The sequence below is a fragment of the Heloderma suspectum genome, chromosome 1 (genome assembly GCF_057233095.1).
Source record: "Heloderma suspectum isolate Gila_16-S chromosome 1, 16-S_ref, whole genome shotgun sequence".
Classification (NCBI taxonomy): domain Eukaryota; kingdom Metazoa; phylum Chordata; class Lepidosauria; order Squamata; family Helodermatidae; genus Heloderma; species Heloderma suspectum.
Genome location: NC_139458.1, coordinates 298,833,618 through 298,848,776, shown reverse-complemented (window position 1 = coordinate 298,848,776; position 15,159 = coordinate 298,833,618).

The following is a 15,159-nucleotide window of genomic DNA, read 5'->3' as shown; positions in this document are numbered from 1 at the left end:
ATAGCCAAAGCTCTCTGGCTTTAAGAAAAGAATTTAAGAAAAGTCTTAACCTGGTGCTGGAAAAATGGCAATGCTGGCACCAGGCAGACCTCTGGAGAACATTAATCAGGGGGCCACCACCGAGAAGGCTCAAGTTCTTTGCATTCTGAATATGAAGAAATTTGCAGATTTTGGTAAATTCTTATAAGAAAATACTGAAATGAAATTCTCACTCATCTGCACTGGCCAAATTCAATACGTATAGCTATTCCCAACATGAAGAAGCCCATGTTGTACCTGTCTGCCATGTAACTCTTAAAGATGAAGAGCCTTTCAGAAAAAAAGGTGGTAACCCTAATTCAGCACAACAAACTTGGTTGAACACACAAGGATTTAAACCCAGACTTTTAAGAGCTAGGTGCCTAAAACTATGGTCTTTAATGGATGGATCTGTCAGTTACCGTTTCTCCCACTTTCTTTTTTTTTTAATTTCAAGTTCTTCTGTCCTGAATATGAGTAAATTTACAATTTTTAGTAAATTCTGATAAAAAATGGACTTCAATGAAATTCTCACCCAATCCTAGAGAATCCAATCTGAAAAGGTAATTTGTACAATAAAGCATGTTACCATTTGTGGCTCACCCTTGCAAGGCGAAAGCAGTTTATGGAAACTCCAACCTGAGGACTGTCCTATGTTCTTTGGTCACCTTCTTCTGGCAGTCTGAATCTGTGCTTGGGGCAAATGGGGTCTTCTGAATCCTTTGTCATGAGCAGCCCACCAGCATTTTCTAATTTGTGAATTGATATCTAGAGGATCCTGATTCTTTCCAGTGCACCTGAAAAGTCCACTTCTGCTTAAGCTTTCCTGATGAAGAGCAGCAAATTCTTGTCTGATTACAGACGTTGAGCAGTTTACATTGTAGTTCTGGTTTAATCATTACACGGTGAGCATATGATGTTGTCCCTGTTTCTCTTGGTGCAGAATGCAGTTCTTCTGGCTTCAGACATCATTGCGTCACACCAATTAATTCAAGAGGAGACTCTTGCATATCTGATTGCTGTCAGAATGTTTTTCCACTCTCAAGCGTTTTGCTGCTCTCATTTTTCCAGCTGATCAACCATATGTGGAGAATGTCTGCTAATGGGATGCTGTGAGACAAATTGAGTTACCTTTGATACCTTTGTGCGTGTCTCACCATTAACATAATTTAGGTCTGGAAACAAATGGTCATTCAAGCAAATGCTGGAGCAGATGGATGATGCAAGTCCGAGAAAGGGGGGGCGGGATATCTTTTAATCTGATACTGAATGTTTCTTTCTGTCTTGTACCAGGTAGTCATTGCAGACACATGCTCTTTCAGCAGGGAATTCTCAAAATCTCTCATGATTTCGTATTTATTCTAAGGCTAGTTTTTATTTCTAGGCAACCTTTAATGTTCATGCCAATTTATAAGGAATAGTTATTTCAGATACTTGGAGATATATGATTTTTTTTTAATACTCATCTAAGCACATTTCAGTGGGTTGATCTTGCTCTTTAAAGCCCGAAATGGCTTATACCATTCCCTCTGTTTCTGATACACAGGCTGTGTAAGCAGAACTCCACTGCTTACATAGCCAAAATGGCACCACCCTTGCCCAAGAGGGAGGCATCACTCCAAGCAGCCCTGGGGGAAAGCCAAGGCTGGCAGGAAGTAGGTATGTACGGATTTTGTGAAATCCATTCCATCTGTGTTTCACAGATTGTCAGGCGTCTTTCATTGCGTCGTCCACTCATTGATGGAATTGGATTGTTAGTAAAAGTGTTAGTACATATGCAAAGTCACACTGATGATCTACTTGTGCTAATGCACATTAGTGCCAATGATGCACTTGTGCTAATGCACATTATCGCTAATGATGTACACTTGTACTAATGCACACTTGCGCAAGTGTGCATGTGTGCAAATCTCCCCCAAAAGTAAAAAAAAAATGGTCCACAAGTCTGCAGAATCCCCGCAACTCAGAAAAATCCAATCCACTACGGAATCCACAGGTCACATAGCCAGAAATCCAAACTCATTTGAATCCATTACAGGTTTCTCTGACATCCCTAGCAGGAAGTGCAAAAACAAATCATTAAGGGAAAAAAACCCCTAAGTGGTGCAGAACCCCCAAAACAGCCCAGTGAAGAATGCACTTGCTCAGTGGCTCTGGAAAGCTGGGTGCCACTTGTCTTTTATTAAAACCAGAGCACTTACTCCTTCATACGCTCTCAGGACCCAGTCCTATGAGCCAGCCACTGTGGTGAGGTAATGAGTGACTCAAAGATCTGATAAAAAGATCCTCCGCACACCTCCATAACTTACTCAGCGGTGCTTGCACAAAGGCCTAGATGAGCCTGGATGCCAACCACTGCCAGCCCAAGGCATTTTGCTACCTGAAGTTAAGGTGGCCACTTACACATCACCAGAAAAAAGACTGCATTACTGAAAAAGAGAACAAAAGTGGACACTGATTTGCATAGCATTTGCATATGCTGATCTATATGTATAGATACAAATTCATAAATAATGTCTATAATTTAAATAGACATACAATATATCTCACCATGTTGTGGAAGACTATGACCAGGTGACCTGTGTTCCTGCTTAGTTTGCTACCTAGGTGCTAACTGTAGGACACATGGGATGCCTTTCTCATCTGCCCAAGACTGAAGGCAAAAGGAGAAGGGGACAGCAGAGGATGAGATGGCTAGATAGCATCACCGATGCAATGAATATGAACTTGAGCACGCTCCGGGAGAGAGCGCAGGACAGGAAGGCCTGGCGTGCTATGGTCCATGGGGTCACGAAGAGTCGGACATGACTGAACGACTGAACAACAACAACAACGAGGGAGAGGGTCCTCTCAGTGGTGACCCCACACCTCTGGAATCAACTTCCATTAGGAGTTCATCAGGCCCCTTCTTTGCAGGTTTTTAGGAAAGCTCTGAAGCCCCACCTGTTTTTGCTGGCCTTCCCTTAAGTCAGGGCTGTTGGTTTCTCTTGGTAAGTTTAGTTTTTAATTAATTAATTGGCAATCTGTTTTTATGGATTTTCTTGAAACATGTTTTTATGGATTTTTTATTATATCCACTTGGTGTGGTTTTTATGTTGTATGTCACCTTGAGAGGGTTCCACCCTTAAAGGCAGCCAAGAAATAATTGTATATGATGATTAATTAGATAGATAGATAGATAGATAGATAGATAGATAGACAGACAGACAGACAGACAGACAGACAGACAGACAGACATGGCTACCCTAGGTAGAGTCAACACTTTAATCAGTCTTGCTGCACCTTTCATACAGCAGTTCCTTCCTTCATCTATTCCCCCCTCCCCTCCTTCATGGTGCCACCTTACTTCACTCTGTGACAGAGACAGTGCTGATGCCAACCCACACTTATCTCACCATGCCACTGTTCAGCTCACTTTTCCAGTGATATTTACAGTTAGGGGTAATATTTACGAACCACCCTGCGCCCATGCTGTGCACCAGACCGCTGCCACTTACCCGCCCCTGTTTGGCTCCCAGGATGAACCACTGGGTGGTCCGCGGGTGAATGGCAGCAACCACTCGACCCCTCAGCTATCCTCCATTTTGCATAAAAATGGCGGCTTCTTGTTTTACGTAAAAAGCCATTAATGCAAGTGGCGACCATGAAGTGGACATTTATGCAAAATTACAGGGAGCTGAACAGAGGCAGGTAAGTGGTGGCACCACGGACTGCAGGCTGGGAGGCCGTGGGGAGGGGAGTCCACTAAACTCCACCCTCCTCTTGGACTCCCACAACATCCCTATTTACAGTCTGGTCTTTTGCATTTTTATTCAGAATTGTGATTGTCCCATTCACTTCAGTGAGTCTTATTCCAAAGTAAGTATGTGGAACACATCCAGTAGTGGAGGCTAGGACAGGGGTGCTGCTTAAGAAACAATTGGATAAGAAAAGGGGATCCAATGGATGTGGCTGGAAATGTGAGAGGATCTCCCTTGGCAACTGCTCTCCCTTCTATACACAGCATCAGCTCAGGGTTTCTCAGGCCTTCCCTGCCCCTGAGTTCCCTCCAACTCTCCCTCCATTCACATACTCCCTTGCCTGGCATCTCCCTTTCTTGGCTGGCATCTCCCTTTCTTCTCCAGCAACCAGGGAAAATGCCTTCAAGGTGAAACTATACACAATTCCTAGAGTAGCTGCCTTACAGAAACACCACACGTCACGATAGCCCTAAGCCTCAAGCAAGGAGGACTGTTCTTTTCTGAGGCTGTTCCTTCAGGCGTAGCACTGTTCTTGCAGTCCAAGGCACTCTCAGAATTTTCCTCCAGCACCACAGTTCAAAAGCATCTATCTTCCTTCGCTCAGCTTCCTTATGGTCCAGCTTTCACAGCCATAGGTTACTACGGGGAATGCCATTGCTTTAACTATGCGGACCTTTGTTGTCCGTGTGATGTCTCTGCTCATAACTATTTTATCAAGATTTGTCATTGCTGTCCTCCCAAGAAGTAAACGTCTTCTGATTTCCTGGCTGCAATCAGCATCTGCAGGAATCTTGGCACCTAGAAAGACAAAGCCGTCACTGCCCCCACGTTTTCTCCCTCTATTTGCCAGTTATCAATCAAGCTGGTTGCCATAATCTTTTTTTTTTTTTGAGGTTTAACTGCAACCCAGCTTTTGCGCTTTCTTCTTTCACCTTCGTCATGAAGTTCATCAGCTCCCCCTCGCTTTCAGCCATCAAAGTGGTATCATCTGCATATCTGAGATTGTTAATGTTTCTTCCAGCGATTTCAACTCCAGCCTTGGCTTCATCAAGCCCAGCATGTCACATGATGTGTTCTGCGTACAGGTTGAATAGGTAGGGTGAGAGTATACAACCCTGTCATACTCCTTTAAACCAGTCCGTTGTTCCGTGGTCTGTTCTTACCGTTGCTACTTGGTCGTTAAGGGATGTACGAAAGTCACTTACCTTTTCGCAGCTTGGCTTCGCGGTGGGGGGGAGGCGCTTCGCTTTCCCCCCCGAAGTTCAGGCGAAGGGGGGGAGGCTTTCCGCCTCGCCCGGCCGAAATTCAGGCCGGGGGGGAGGCTTCCCGCCTCGCCCAGCCGAAATTTAGGCCGGGGAGAAGCGCCCCGTCTCCCCGGCTGCGAAACAAAAAGTAAAAAAAAAAAAAAAGACCCCGTGATGGGCTACGTAACGGTTTACGTAGCCTATCATGGCTAGATTTCCAAAGACAGCCGTGATAGGCTACGTAAATCGTCACGTAGCCTATCACGGGTGACTTTGAAAAAAAAAAGTGCCACTGTTGGATAGTTTGAACATTCTTTGGTGCTTCCCTTTTGGATATAAGTTGATTTTTTCCAATCTGTTGGCCATTCTTGTGTTTTCCAAATTTGCTGGCATATGGCATGCATCACCTTGACAGCATCATCTTGCAAGATTTTAAACAGTTCAGCTGGGATACCGTCATCTCCTGCTGCCTTGTTATTAGCAATGCTTCTTAAGGCCCATTCAGCCTCACTCTTCAGTATGTCTGGCTCTAGCTCACTGACCACACCGTCAAATCTATCCCTGATACTATTATCCTTCCTGTACAGATCTTCCGTATATTCTTGCCACCTTTTCTTGATCTCTTCTGCTTCTGTTAGGTCCTTGCCATCTTTGTTTTTGATCATACCCATTTTTGCCTGGGATTTACCTCCGATGTTTCTAATTTTCTGGAAGAGGTCTCTTGTCCTTCCTATTCTATTATCTTCTTCCGCTTCTGTGCATTGCTTGTTTAAAAATAATTCCTTATCTCTTCTGGCTAATCTCTGGAATTTTGCATTTAATTGGGCATATCTCTAGGGGTGCACGAAAGTCACTTACCTGGTCTCACAGCTTGCTTCGCAGTGGGGGGGAGGCGCTTCGCTGCTCCCCCTGAAGTTCAGGCCGGGGGGGGAGGCTTCCCTCCTCGCCCGGCCGAAATTCAGGCCGGGGGAGAGGCTTCCCGCCTCGCCTGGCCGAAATTCAGGCCGGGGAGAAGCGCCCCATCTCCCCGGCCGCGAACTTCAAAAGAAAAAAAAAATGCCCCTGTGATAGGCTACGTAACGATTAACGTAGCCTATCACGGCTAGATCTGCAAAGTCAGCCGTGATAGGCTACATTAATCGTCACGTAGCCTATCACGGGTGACTTTGGAAAAAAAAAAAGCGCGTACGCAAATGGCAGCCCCCATAGGGAGCCGCCATTCGCATTCCTTATTTGGTCCCTGTAGTCTACGTAAAGATTTACGTAGACTACGGCGAAAATAAGGGCAACGTTATTTGCGTTGTCCTTATTTTCGCCGTAGTCTACGTAAATCTTTACGTAGACTACAGGGACCAAATAAGGAACGCGAATGGCGGCTCCCTATGGGGGCCGCCATTAGCCGTACGCGCTTTTTCTTTTTTTTTTAAAGTCACCCGTGATAGGCTACGTGACGATTAACGTAGCCTATCATGGCTGACTTTGCAAATCTAGCCATGATAGGCTACGTTAATCGTTACGTAGCCTATCACAGGGGCGTTTTTTTTTTTTTTTTACTTTGCTTGTAATGGCGGCGGCGGCAGCCGGTCGAAAGACCGGCTGCCGCCCCCGCCCCCGACGAAAACCTGCCGAACCACCGCCGGGACCCACCGCCGGGAGGGACATTCGTGAAAGGTAAGTCCCATCCCCGGGGGGGGCGGGGGGGCGGAGAATTTCTCCCCGAACAACCTTCGGAGGACCAAATGCGTTGGCGCTTGGCCCCCCGAAGTTTCGGGGATAAATTTTCCCCCATCCCTACATATCTCCCCCTATCACTGTTGCCTTTTGCTTTCCTTCTTTCTTGGGCTGCTTCCAGTGTCTCAGCAGACAGCCATCTTGCCTTCTTGGTTTTCTTTTTCTTTGGGACGTTTTTTGTTGCCGCCTCCTGAACAATGTTGCGAACTTCTGTCCATAGTTCTTCCAGGACCCTATCTACTAAATCTAGTCCCTTAAATCTATTCTTCACCTCCACTGCATATTCATGAGGAATATTAGTGAGCTCATATCTAACTGATCTGTTGGTCTTCCCTATTCTCTTTAGTCTGATTCTAAATTGTGCAATAAGAAGTTTGTGATCTGAACTACAATCAGCTCCAGGTCTTGTTTTTACCAACTGCATAGATGTGTGCCACCTTTGGCTACAAAGGATGTAGTCAATCTGATTTTGGTGTCGACCATATGGTGAAGTCCATGTATAAAGTCATCTCTTAGGTTGTTGGAAGAGAGTGTTTGTTATGCACAGTGAGTTGTCTTGGCAAAATTCTATCAGCCTATGTCCTGCTCCATTTTGTTCTCCCAGACCATGCTTGCCTGTAATTCCAGGTTTCATTTGACTACCCACCTTACCGTTCTAGTCTCTTGTAATGAAAATAACGTCTTTTTTTGGCGTACTATCCAGTAGGTGCTGCAGATCCTCATAGAACTGATCTACTTCTGCTTCTTCAGCATCTGTGGTTGGGGCGTATATTTGGATCACTGTGATGTTGAATGGCTTACTCTGAATTCGAATTGAGATCATTCTGTCATTTTTGGATTGTATCCAAGCACTGCTTTAGCCACTTTGTTATTAATTATGAAGGCTACTCCATTTCTTCTGTGGTCCTCTTGTCCACAGTAGTAGATCTGGTGGTCATTTGATGTGAAGTGGCCCATTCCAGTCCATTTCAGTTCACTGACACCCAAAATGTCTATATTTAATCTTGACATCTCCCCAATAACCACATCCAATTTGCCCTGGCTCATAGATCTTACATTCCAGGTTCCTATGGTGTGTTGATCTTTAGAACATCGGATTTGTCGTTCACCACCAGCACCATCGGCTGCTAGCCATCCTTTTGGCTTTGAGCTAGCTGTGTCATCACATCTGGGGCGAGTTGAACTTATCCTCTGTTCCTCCCCAGTAGCATTTTGACCATCTTCCAACCTGGGAGTCCCATCTTCCAATGGTATACCGACATATCTCTGGTTGTACTGATCCATTTAGTTTTCATGGCAAGAATACTGGGGTGGGTTGCTGTTTCCTTCCCCAGGGATCGTATTTAGTCTGACCTCTCTGCCATGACCTTCCCGTCTTGGGTGTCCCTTCACGGTTTAGCTCATGACGTCATTGAGGTGCTCAAGCTCCAGCACCACGACAAGTTAATAATCTCCCAGGTGTAGGAGAAAGCTTAAATTTTGGAGCGCCGCAGTCCTGACCCAAATCGGACCTGCCCATGGTTACTCCGAAGTAAAGAAGAACGTTTAGTTTGGCCCTGGGATCAGATTATTAGTTGAAATCATTTTGTCCAACATACATATCATAAATACATGGTATTTCTCTGGAATATATCATAGAACACTGAAAGAAGGCTGGTTCTGTTAAATATTTTGCTAAACCACTATATAGAATCCTATCCAATGCACAGTTTCATATTATATTGTTTGTGCCTTTTCTTCAGATATTCCACGGTGAGGCAGTGAGGGGAGAGAGTTTACGCCTCATTTACCTTCACAAAATCTGGATTGTTTTACTGTGCACAAAAGACCAAAGACTAAACCTTATTCTTCTTTTTTAAAGGGCATTTTGTGAAGAAGAAGTAGAAGAAGAAGAAGAAGAAGAAGAAGAAGAAGAAGAAGAAGAAGTCAAGACAACATTATATATTGTATTGTTTAACTTTAAGGCAATGTTTCAACTGTGGCTTATTGAGGCCATACAGGAATTTGCCCCCAAATATCTCCAGACAGGGTGTTGCCCACTTTGGGGGATATAATTTACTACCACAAACAGAAATGGGAAGTTGCATGGGGTTGGGGGGAAGGGGGACGGGACCTCTGCCTCTGTAAAACTTTATTATTTCAACAATTGTTTATAAAACACAATTGCATGTGGTGCTTTAAAATTCCATAAGCAAAGAAAACAGTTTGCTCCCCCAAACAGCTTACAATCTAAATTAATCAGTAGGAAAGATAACAGAGGGAAGGTAAAGGTAAGAAACCACAGAAAGAGGGGAGATAGACTCTGGAAGTTTATCAGAGAGCTGAGAGGCAGTGGGACAAACGATGAATGCAAAGAAATGTGGACTAAGGAGTTAGGCAGGCCAGTGATTCCAAATCTATGTACCAAAGCACCCTTCTGTGCTCTGAGGGAGGCTAAAGGTGTCTGGAAAATTTACAACAGAGTGTTGGCTTAACAACCAGTTCTATATCCTTCTGAGAACAAGGAGGCCACATGTAGTATTGATCCCCATCTCTCTATCAATATATAATCAATGACATCATCCCGAGGGAGGGTGCCACCATGGCCCAGAAAGCACAATCCCACCCTCATCTGATGGCACATTGGCAAGAGCAGGTTGTCAGGAGGCATTAACTGGCCCATCTCACAGCTGTTAAGGAGAAGTCATGCCCTTTGTTCTTGAATCTTATCATAAGTGTGTGTGTATGTAGATATATTTTGAGTGCAGTGTGATTCTAATATTAAACCACAGTGTTTCATCTACAAGTATAAAAAGTGTTGTGAAATTCTGGGGTCAGACAGAAGCTTCAAAGAAAAGGTGGGGTTTGAAGAAGAATGTGAAGGAAGAAAACACAGAAGCTTAATATGTGCATTTTTGCTTCATGCTCATAGTCATTCCTAGACCATTTCAGCCTATTTTTGTTGTTGTTCAATCAACTTTAGTTTCTCAGCACTGCTAGAGTCTCCGATCTTGTAAAACCCAAACACTGCGTGCCCTCAAGTTCTCAACTTAATCCACGTTGGCTACTCGCACAGCTTCAAGAGAGATAAAACAACTGTTCCTGCTTGCATAATGCCAGGGTGCTGCGCAAAGTGCAAACTATGATTCTGTAAGAGTGCAGATAAAGTACATAAATGTGGCAATAGATGCAAGATTTGCTTCTGCACAGTCAAAACTTTCATTTAAGAAGGAAAGAAAGACAAGTTGCTAGCCCTCAAGGTTGCAAAAATGTACTTGAACCTGAATGGGCAAGGCTTGGTGAACTCTCAGAAGCCAGACAGGAAGCTAAATAAGATTTTCAGCGGTTGGTACTTCAACCATATACTTGTGTTTCCTATGAGCAGCAAAGTAAGAATACATTTTGCCATCAGCAAAAATTGCAAAGTAAATTATGCAAAATAAGAGGAATATGCAAATGATTTCAAAGTGAAAATGATTTTAATATGCAAATGATTTTAAATAAATAAATAAGGGCGTAATCCTATGCAGATAGTCAGCGGCCTCTGAACTTGGAGGCAACCGCCTATCCAATGCAGGGCAGGAGAAGCACGGAGGGGATTGTTTCCTCCACTCCTCTTACCCTGCATTTTTGGCAATGCCCTGCTTTTGGCTGTCTAGCTGCGGGACGGCAGAGCGGGGGAGGAGGCTGCCAGATGACACATTGGATGTGTCGAATCCACATTTCTGCCCTCCCTGGAATACCCCATTTCGGCTGCAACCGCACTCCTCTTGCAAGCGCGGAGCACAGGGCTTCTCCACGCCGCCTGTGAGGCAGCGTGGAAGGGGGGAAGATCAGTTCTCTGGGAACCGACTTTGGAGCGCAGGCTCTGAGGTTGGTTCCTGGAAAACAAGATATCCTATGGCCATCTAGCTGCTGACCAGCGGCCGTAGGATTGCTCCCTAAATGTATTATAGTAGGGAATACACAGAGTCCTGACTAACACTAATATATTCCACAGTCACTGGGCAGAAAACTAATCATAATGGGAGGCTGTACATCCAGACATAGCTGTGGACCTCTGCTCTCACAACTTTTTATAAGGGATTTTTTCCCTTCATTTCTGTTTTAATAATGCTGTTATAAAAGGTAATTCATGGCTTATTCGCTTGCCGAAATCACCTCTCTGCCAGATAGGGACCTTTCACGTTCCATAAGAGTTTAAAAAAGCAAGCTATGAAACTGATTTACATGTAAATCAGTTAATATACTGATTTTGGCCATGAATCCTGGCTGACCATGAACTATAAAGCACTAAGGACTTCTTCTTTTAAAAAAACAGTGTAATAGCACCTACTTTTTGAGAGGTTATCATGTAAAATATTCTTTAATGTACAATACCATTTTCCAGTGCTGCAATAAATTCACAGAATAAAGCACAATGTAGTAATATGAGAACTTTATTTGAACAAGGGCAGTGCTTAGACTTGGGTTCCTGTCTGTGTAAAAACTAACAACAAAAAGGAGCATGAAACTTGTCAATAGTAACACTTCCTTTCCCAAGAAGCTGGCTTAGAATTCACAAATACTTCAATAATGGAACATCACCAAATTTCCAGTTCTCTATAAACAATGTTCTCCATGATATAACATCATTACCTTAAAATGACAACAACAACAGCCACCCAGCTAGAGTGCCAGAGAGACTTTCTTCCCCCACCCCCCATGATATAACAAGAAACATGTTCGACTCTCTTAAAAAAATAACATCAGTTCAGGCTGTGTGGTGTGTCAGCAACCCATGAGAGAAACATCTGAGGGTCCCATGGTGGTCCGTGGATGGTCTCTTTTGACTAAATAATTCAAGAAGCAAAGGAAAGAAGGAAAGATATCACTTTCTTTTGCAGGGCTGGAACACACCAGTGATGTCCACACAGGCACAAAATCCATGTGTGGGTTTCCTAGTGAAATAAGATTTAGGGACCAATGATATAATGACATCGTCATCAAGCATATTTTCCTTTGGAGCATGCATCGTGCTTGTGAGCTTTAAGTGATGATTATGTGGAAATAGCATCCATGATCATCAATCAGTCATTAAACCTAATTTTGAACCAAATTCCGAGAGGTTGATTTTCAAAACATGTTCACACTGCAGAGTATGTGAAAATGTTGCATTCTTTCACACATCCCTCCCCCCAATCTTTTCATTGTTCTCGCTATTTGCTGTTACTTTGAGTTAGAGAAGAGGAACTCATACCTGTTACTGAACCAACTGAGCCAGTGCTCCCTTGCATTGGAATGCGCATCCAAATCTACATCCCATTGGAAGTGATATATTGCAGAGAAACAACAACTTGTTTTTGGATGTGCATTCAGGTATGCATTCAAACATCGTTCCTCTGCCCTACATTACTTTCAATGGGATACATATTTTGGTGCATATTCAAGTTCGGAGATGTTGGCCCAGTCACCACAGCAACAGAGACATATTCCTCCTCCTCCTCCTCCTCACGCCGTCCCATTTATGAACAGTTCCATCTCACCAGCAGTGCAAACATTGCTGAGAAGTAGAGGCTCATTTTGTGGAGGTTAAACTGTTCGTGGATACCCCCTTTCCACTCAGCATTAATTAAAGCTTATCAGCCCCCAGTTTTGATCTGCCTGTTGATCTCATGCATCTTGGATGAAGGAAACAAACCAGGAAGCATACAGAATAGTAGAAGGTATGGATCACAATTTACCATCACCTACCCACTACATGTTTCTCAGCATCTCACTTCCATTCCCATATTTTCACAAGTCATGAAACTAGCCCAATTCATTGCATTTGGGGCCATGTTGGGGTATTTCAAATCAACAAACATACGTAACAAAATGATCATCATGTGCCACTTTCCGCTTCCAGAAGTATAGTTTCTACACTCCCAGGAATTCATAGTGCAAGTATAGTTTCTACACTCCCAGGAATTCATAGTGCACTTCCATAATGTCACAATGAAAATAATATAGGAAAATAAGTCCCTTTTCAAAGCAAAAGCCATCACTCCTCTTAAAAAAAAAAATCCCAGCTCATTCTGCACTCTGATATAGCTGTACTAAACATATGGGGCAAAGGGGAAGTATTGCTTGCTAGTAGGTTAGCAATTAAATCCGCCAGATTGTAGATGAGCAATTCAGGGCACAATACTATGCATGTTTAAACAGGAAAAAAAAGAACTCCTCCGACTCCCAGCATCCCTTCAGCTAGCCAGCCAGCCAATTCAGCACTTAGGTCAGTCTAGGATAGTAGCATTTTGATCGATAATGAAATGTAACATGAGAAAACTTAGCCACACACATACACAACCAGATGATGCTTTAGCTCCTCTCCTTCCTATCCCCCCTTTCCTCTTTGTGTTCAGGATAGCTGCGTCAGAGTGCAGAAGAAGTTAAGTTTTAATTGGGAAAATGTTTAAGCATTGCACCATGTGGCAGCTGTAACATATGAAAATACGATGGTCCACAAAGTACAATCAAAGAGGTCCATATTGCAATGCAGTTTAAGTTTCACTGAGACAGATAATTTTAGGGTTGGGGAAATCAGGCTAATGCATACTCAGGTTCCAGCCCAACATGATCTGTTGTCATGTTGTCATGAGTGACACTGTGTTTCTGACTTTACTGTATACTTGACTTCACTTGCGTTGTACTGACCCTGAGGCTGATTGGATAGTGTGTGAATTAACTAATGGAATGAAATGTCTTTAATGAACACAGTGTGACTATTTTTATCTTTGGAAAGCATCTCTCACTATAAATGGGGTTTACACTGCTCATTATGCATTTCCTTCCAGTATAATTGATCCACTCCGACAAAGGTATGGAAAGAGCTTTTATAATGAGCTCCATAGCTATTTACACATTTGAAAAAATTGTTTATATGTGTAGTCATGCAATATAATGTTTAAGAAGAAATCCTTCGTAATGTTGTTTTAGTAAATCTATTTTTCTATTTTTATTTAAATCCTTGGCACAATCTGTAACAGAAAGAAGCCAGTAACTAAGGCCCTAGGCTTGCCAAATCAAGCCTTCGGGGACACTGATGTCATCTAAAAGCCGAGGTCATGCTTCTTGGCAAACCTATTCCTTTCCAACCATTAATGTCACAGCTGTGCACTCCTCTTTGTAAAGCAATAAGAGGACCTGAGTTTCACAAGTGTCTTTCATCCTTTTTGTCTAAGTGCTGTTGCAGACTCCTACCAACCAATTACAATGGATTTTTCCATTGTAAAAACAGGAGAAGCCAAGATCTTCTGTGAGTTCCATCCTCCAGTGTCGTACTGAGTAGACTACTCACAGGAGCACTTATTTTCACTGGTAACTGGGCTGCAGTTAGGAGCTCCAAGAAATCTGATTGATTTGGTGTGTGTGTGTGTGTGGGGGGGGAAGCGGTTAGAGCCAAATCTAAAAAGTTAGTATTTCTTTGTAGAAACATACTGCATTGAAGAGATGGAAACGGATTGAACAGAAAAGCCACACCCCAGGGAGCCTTATCTTCTGTTGCTCTGCATAGTGAGAGCCTCTTCTGTGCATGTGTGTATATGTGCACACACACATGCACAAGCATAAACAGAATGGGAGTCCTACCCAACTGAGTCTTGCTGCCCACCCCTATATTGCTCATAGAGCTGTTCACCTATTTAAGCACCCCACTTGATCTCTCATGACACCTCTATTTCTCAGGGGTGCACAACCTTTTTGGCCTGAGGGCCAAATCTGGTCTTGCCAGTGGGTATGTGGGGACAGACACACATGCAGAAGGACATGGGGTGGGGGAGAGACACACATACTGGGGGGGCCCTTATTGCAACAGGGGAGCAGTGTCCAAGTTCTCATCTGCATGAAAGTTTAGATTACTGATAGATAAAAAGGAACTATTAATCCGCTTTCATGGAGCTCTGGGACATGTACTTGGGGCTATCCTATTTTTATCATAACAACATCTCTTTAAGGTGGGTAAAGCTGAAAAAGAGTGACTGGCCATGTGAGCTTCATGGCTTATCAGAGAGTCAAACCCAGGAATTCCGCAGTTCATGTCCAATCCTAAAACTCCATCCATTAATACCATGCTGTCTCACCGTCCTGCAGATAAGCTAAAGGGGGGTGTACGAAACCCACTTACTGTTCCAGTCCGGGCGTCCGCAGGGTGGGGGGGGCGATCCATCCCTCCCCTAGAATCCTGCCCGGCTGGTTCCGCTCCACGACAAGTCCGCGCAGCCACCAGCCGGGCCTGTCCGCTGCCGGGCTGCGGCTGCAAATGGCGTTTGGCGTCTGCTACGCCATTTGCGTCCCTGCTCTTTGCCGTGATAGGCTATGTAAATATTTACGTAGCCTATCACTGAAAAGAGCAGGGATGCAAATGGCGTCCCCTATGCCAGACGCCATTTGCAGCCGCAGTCCAGATCAGCAGATGGACGGCAGCAGTG